Source organism: Hipposideros armiger, unplaced genomic scaffold (assembly GCF_001890085.2).
Source record: "Hipposideros armiger isolate ML-2016 unplaced genomic scaffold, ASM189008v1 scaffold_161, whole genome shotgun sequence".
Lineage (NCBI taxonomy): Eukaryota > Metazoa > Chordata > Mammalia > Chiroptera > Hipposideridae > Hipposideros > Hipposideros armiger.
This window is the reverse complement of record NW_017731511.1, coordinates 907,785-914,538: the sequence shown is the minus strand read 5'-3', so window position 1 is coordinate 914,538 and position 6,754 is coordinate 907,785. Positions and strand designations below refer to the sequence as shown.

The 6,754-nt window shown below is 33.7% G+C and overlaps 1 protein-coding gene and 1 pseudogene across 1 annotated transcript in view; one reads left to right on the top strand and one right to left on the bottom strand.

Moving 5' to 3' along the window:
• The window catches only part of PRKG1 (protein kinase cGMP-dependent 1), a 1,201,019-nt gene that overhangs the window by 616,493 nt on the left and 577,772 nt on the right, over positions 1–6,754 (top strand). The window lies entirely within an intron of this gene.
• On the bottom strand, positions 4,111–4,371 carry LOC109387533 (acyl-CoA-binding protein pseudogene; annotated as a pseudogene).

The window sequence follows — 6,754 nt, the reverse complement described above, 5'->3', positions numbered from 1 at the left end:
TGTTCAGCATCTTAGCTGTAGAGGGCAGTGTCACTGACCCTCATATGTGGGATCCAAACCAGGGCCCTCTGACGTCCCAAGCCAGTCCCTAACCATCGCGCTACTCGGCAGGCCCTAAGCCTCCATTTTTTTGAAGTACAAAGCAGAGATATCTATCTCATAGTGATTTGCTGAGAATTAAACATGATAATGTATGTAAAGGACCAAGTTAGTACTCAGATCATAGTAAGACCTGAGGAAACCATTAGCCTCATCATTTTCGTAACTGGTGTGGGTCATTACAAATCTATCCACAACTAAGTTTTGTTTTGTTTTGTTTTGCATATTTGAAGGAATTATGAGCTTTAGCGTAACTTCAAAAATAATTACAATGTCTATCTCCTCAACTGATTCTAATCTATTATTGTGTACCTCAATTCAGAAAGTACTATGATCTATAAGATCTATTAGTTTTGTCTATTTTATCTTGTTTTGTTCCAAAAATAATTGAAGGTAGATTTAGAATGAGGTGCTTACGTATACATCTTGTCACTTATCCTCAAAATAATATTGTTTATTAGGGAATATTATTTTCATGGTTTACCTGAAAAAAAATATATTTACTTAATTTGAACTACCTGCAATAATTCACCATCTCAATTTTTAAAAAATGAAACTGGAATTGTGTTCTACATATTCTTTTTTGCACTGAATTTAAACACCTAAATATATTTCATCATATGGATTTAATAACAAATTTCAGAGGTGAAATAACAATTGGAACTGTTAATGCACAATTTGAAATTTCTAACTAACAACAGAATCTAATTTGACTATTTTTAACTTATTAAGTTGCAAACTCATTGATCCAGGGGTTATATAATTTATTTTCCAAATATATATTTCTTTTTTTCCAATTATTTTTATTATTTATTTATTAAATTGTGGCAAGAGAATATGGTAGTTAACATGTATTTTTATCATTCATTGAAACTTGATTTGCAGCCTAGAATTTGTTTTCTTCATAAATGTTGCATGTGTGCTTTAAAAGAATACATATTCTCTAATTTCTGGGCAGTGTTCTACCTATGACTATTCAAGCTTCTTAATCATGTTATTTAAATTTTCATATCTTTTTATATATTTTCCTTACTTGATCTATTAATTTTAGGGACAAGAATAATTCAAAAGTCTGTTATTATTTACACATAGTTCTGCATGTAACTCTTGATTTTTGCTTTATATGTTTTAAGGATATATTATTTGATGTGAACAAGTTTAGAATTACTTTCTATATCTTATTTGTTCATTGTGTCTTTTATCATTATGAAGCAATGCCTCATCTCTTTTATTGATTTTTTTGTATTCAAACCAATGTTTTGATATTAATATATCTATGAGTATGTGTTTGATTATTATTTGTTTGACATACATTTTACATCCTTTTATTTTCAACCATAATGTGTCTTTGAGCAGTAGGTATGCTGCTTGAAATAACATATGACAAGTATATTTTTAAATTCAATATGATGACCTGTCCTCTAACTGGTGTATTTGATACGTTTATATTTACTGCGATTACCAACGTATTTAGAAGTATTTCTACAGTATCATTTTCAACTTTATATTGGTTTTGCTTTTTCCCTGGTTATGTTTATTTCACATCTGTTTTTATTCTTTGTATTCAATTATTTTTCTCTACTCTTTTGTCCCTTATAATTCTATTCCTTTTCTTTTAATAATTAGCATTAAAGTGCAATATGCATTTTAAAATCCACAAAAGTTTGACTTGATCAGTATTTCTACACTATTCCTGAATAATATTGAACAATTTAAACTCTGATCAGCTCCTTCAATATTTTGTTCCATATTATTTTTTACTCCCAAGGTAGACAGTGTTACTTTTGTTGTCCTATACGATCAGTGTTTGCTTAGATATCCTACATATCTACCTGTTTATTTCTTTATTTTCTCTTGTATCTTAGAAATTTTTGTGAGATAATTTACCTTCTTCCTGAAGCATAATTTTAGAAGTTTCATCAGTAGGAGTCTGCTTATGTTAAAGCCTGCCTGATAATCTACAAATGTATTGTTTTGTTTCATTCATAAGTTAGGAAGCCAGGTCCACAATTGCAAGTCAATAGCTATTGTAATTTAGCATATAAAGGATGATACGGTCATCTGGCTTTCACAGTTTCTATTAGGATGCAATCTCATTGCAGTTTTTTTTTTTTTTTTTGATGGTTGTATTAGCTTTCTAGGGCTATCCTAACAAATCAGCACAAACTCGGTGGCTTAAAATAACAGAAATATGTTTTCTCACAGTTCTGGAGACTAGAAGTCCAAGATCAAGGTGTTGGCAGAGCCATGCTCCCCCTGAAGACTCTAGGGAAGGATTTATTCCTTGCCTGTCTCCTAGTTCCTGGGGGTTGTCAGTAATCTTTGGCGTTCCCTTGTCTTGTAGATGCCTCACTCTGATCTTTGCCTCCCTCTTCACATGGCCATATGCTCTTTGTGTGTTTCTGTCTCTGTTCCTTCTCCTCATTTATACAGACTCCAGGAAAATCGAATTTAGGGCCTACCCTATCTCAGTATGATATCATGTTAACCAATGATAACTTCAGAGATCCTATTTCCAAATAGTCACATNGTCTTATACGCCGAGTCGTCTTATACGCCGGCAAATACGGTACATTAACTTCTAGTTTAAGGAGACTAATAAAGTATAAGAGCTGTTGTCCTTGACCTCAAGGACTTTCTATTTTGGTAGAAGAGAAATAAAAATTATCAGTTAATTAATATAGGTAGAGAGAGCTAGAGATATTTATGAGTGAGTGAGTGTGTGTGTGAGTGTGCGTGTGTGTAATACCAGAGAGACCAATGTCCTGAAAAACTGTGATTCTAACAGCACATTTAATATTAAAAAATAAAAACAAAAGACCTTTAAGTGAGGTTAAATGATCAATAGTTTTAGAAGACAGAAATGAATGGAAATTAAGGAGTTGACAAATGAAGTTCTTAGCCTTTTATTTACAATATAATAGTAAGAGTCTATCCTATATGGAAGAAGTATGGGGACAGAATCATTCTGTCCCTCAAGCTCTGCCCCCTGCTTATTCTGACAATCTGGCAGGGCACCATCTCTGCTGCTTAAATGTGGGTATCAATAGAAATCAAATTGATCTTTGGTCTCTTCCCCTACCACAAGCCTGGCACCATTAAGTGACCATGTGATGGCTTTTGAAACATATGGAAGAATATAAGCTAACTTACATAAAGAACAGATGACACTGACTGGTAATTAAAAGGAAATGACTCCTTTTTAAGATTCTGTAGTAGTTTGAAGGGCAACAGTAAGTGAATTCTTGCGACAGAAGTTTGATGTAAATGAGTGACCTTCTCTCTATTCCATTATGCTTAACTTACTCAGTAGCTGTTTTATGGACAGATCACCTTTTATTCTTCCTCAAAGAAGCGCTGCAGTGGAATAATGTACTATAAAGGGTACTTACCCTCAAAGTGAAATATCTGCTAGTTCAGTGCTTTGCTGGGACAATACTTCATATCATAAATCTAAATACATAGCAGATGCAATTGTTGCTTAGTTATTTCATCATGGACAGAATTTATTGTCCCTTGGCAGGCTCTTTGGAAGCTATTGTTAAATACAATTCAGTAGAACTCTTGTGAAAATTCATTTCTGTTGTCAGCAAAAGTAATATCTAATAGCTAAATATGGTAGAGGATAATTACATACTAATATGCTGCAAGAGCAATATATCAATAATATTTACAATATACCTATTCATGCATTTTATTTTTCAAGAGTGAAAGTCAATTGTTTTGCTGCAGGAAGTAAAGCACACATTCCTTGTGAATGTCTATGGAAAGATGTCTTTTAACTTTTTTTTTAAGTAACAAATGCACTTTTAATTGATCTACAGACAGAGAAGATATTCAGCAAGCTCAGTAACCACTTCAGACCCTAACGTGTTAGAGCCGTATCCTGGACAGGGTTGGGGAAGAGGGTTAACTGGTTATTTTCATTGTTGCACTTCATTCACAGTATTTGAAAACCAAGGTATGATAACAATTTAGATGAAATTCATGGATGGAAGCCTAATCCAGTCTTCATATTCCATATTTTTTCTTTAGTTCTTCTACTTTGTTGATAGAAGCTTTCATGGCATCCTACTCGGAAGTCCCTTTCAGCTCATTCCAGTCCTCTCACTTGGCCTTGCCTTTGAAGTCCAACATCCCAGGCCATTCTGTATCTATGTCACCCACAGTCAGTCGTTTGTAGTGGCTGTAGATGAACAGCATTTTGTCTGCTGGCTTGGTCTTGAGGTGCTTAACATCCTCAACAGCTTTGTCAAACTCAGCCTAAGACATGCAGGTAGAGTTCCTTACAAGGCTTCTAGGGAGCTGGCGACATGCAGGAAACAGTAGACTCAGGATGGCTGCCTACTTTTCAAATATATTATGTAGTATATGGTTCCTTTTTAAAAATGACACCAGAGTAGAATAACAGGAAGAAAGTATTTTAAAAAGATATGTACTGCCTTTATTCTGTTATTTAGAATTCAGGACGCTTTATTCACTTGTAATTTTTAACTTGGGTATTATAATAGTGTAAAAAGTGATTACCCAAGATTTATGGCTGATATAGATATTGGCAAAACTCTTCATTGAGGAAAAAAAAAGAAAAGCATTTCAGCATTACACAAACCATATTTTTGGAGCTCAAATTTTCTTTATTTTTACGGTCTCCAGGACTATAAGTACTCTTACTGAGCATCCTAGCAAGTTCCTTTGAGTATTGATCTAATTCATCTAGGCTTCCTGTCCATGTGATATTTATATTTCTGTGCTCCTCAAATTTATTAAGATTTACTTGTCTTTTTTGTATATCTCCAAAATACTATTTTCTGTTTACTAAATCTTTCAAAGGCTCCAGGCTCTGGCATCATCTGTCTTTTCCTAAGCGCCGACTATTTTGAGCTCAATATTTTATCACAGTGCAGAGGTCCTGTTGATTTCCCCAAGATGAAAACATTACTGAGTGATTTGCAGGGACCTGAAGACAAAACCTGGCCCTGAAGTTGTGTGAGATTATTCATGGGGAGAATTGTTCAGCTCTCTTTTGATTTCTGCCTGGAGCCATTGAACGCCTCTTAAATCACTGACAGAAAATTTAGGTCAACACGTTGCCTGAGGTCATTTAAATTTCAAATCTGCTGCCATTTTCCTGCATGTAGCTACTGGGAGAGAAGCACATTGTGCCTACAGGCAGTGAACTGGAGCCCAGATCTGGCACAGGAAACTTCAACTCAGAGTCCAACTTACTTATGCTGCGCTGAAGGAGGCATGTCAGGAAGGTTAATGAGTCTAAATTGGCATTCTGTCTCCTGACTCAAGGCTGAATCGGGAACTACACAGAGTGATAGGGTGACTCTCTGCCAAGTTGTGTACCACTTGTTATAGTTTAGGAGATAGGGATATTTTTTGTAAGCATAGAAGGCATTATTCTGGCTCCATGGAAATGATCTCTGAACATGTCCTAGATTTCATTGTGTGCTTAAACAAGTCAAGTGACACTAGAAATACCCAGTGTTTCTAGGTCTCCATGGCCAGCCTGGAGCCCAGACACATATAATATGGTCCTGGATTCAACCAAAAGTTACAATTGGATGAATTCTGCTGTGTGCATGTGGACAACTGTCATTCCAATTTCTTCTATCACTGTTGGCCCTGAAGATAGAAAAAAAAGGATACAATTTTACTTATTTACTTATTAAAATATGTTGGGTTATAGAAACAAGTATGTGTAGATTTTGGTTTCTCAATGCTGTTCTCCAATAAAAGGAACCAGGGCTTGTTGGCGAAATGGTTGATTCAATGCTGGTGCAGAGAAAGCACAAGAGAGGCCTGTAATCTTTCCTACCATAGAAAGTAAGGAAATGCTTTAAAATTGGTGATGGCAATATGAAAGAACAGAAGGCAACTTGAAAGAGCTGCCAAGGAGCAAATCTTGGACAATCTGAGTGACAATGATAATAATGAATTTTAACCCATAACATTAAATAAACATCTTTGAGTCTCTGTACTGATAAACATACATACTTCAATAAACAAATAGGACAAAAGGAACATCTCTTTCTTACAGTAAAATTCCACTTAATAAATGTAAAAGGAATAGTGGATTTTTTTTTTAAAAAGGTAATTACATATTGTCAAACCACAGTAATAATTTTTACTGGTTAGAATCAGTAATAGATACTAAAATTATTGGTCAAAATTATGTTAAAAAAAGACATTTATGTAGTTTCAAACTATCTGCCCACCAGAAGATAGTTATTAATTAGTAACTTTACAATTGGAAACCTTGGCAGAGAGTACCTTAACTAAATTAGCAAATTCACATCACCAGTAGCAAGACATATCACTATCATACAACTCCTGATATGATATACTGAGAAAGGCACATTATTTCTATTATATTCTTGCCAAAAATGTCTAACATAGATCAATTGAAGAGAAAACATTAGACCAGACTAAATTGAGAGATAGTCTACAAAGTAATTGGCCAGTTCTCTTTTAAAAACCTCCATCATGAAAAGTTAAAATAATATATATATATATATATTATACATATAAAATAATATTATATATATATATACATATACACATATATATATACACATATATATATATACATATACATATATATATACATATATATACACACATATATATATATATGTGTGTATATATA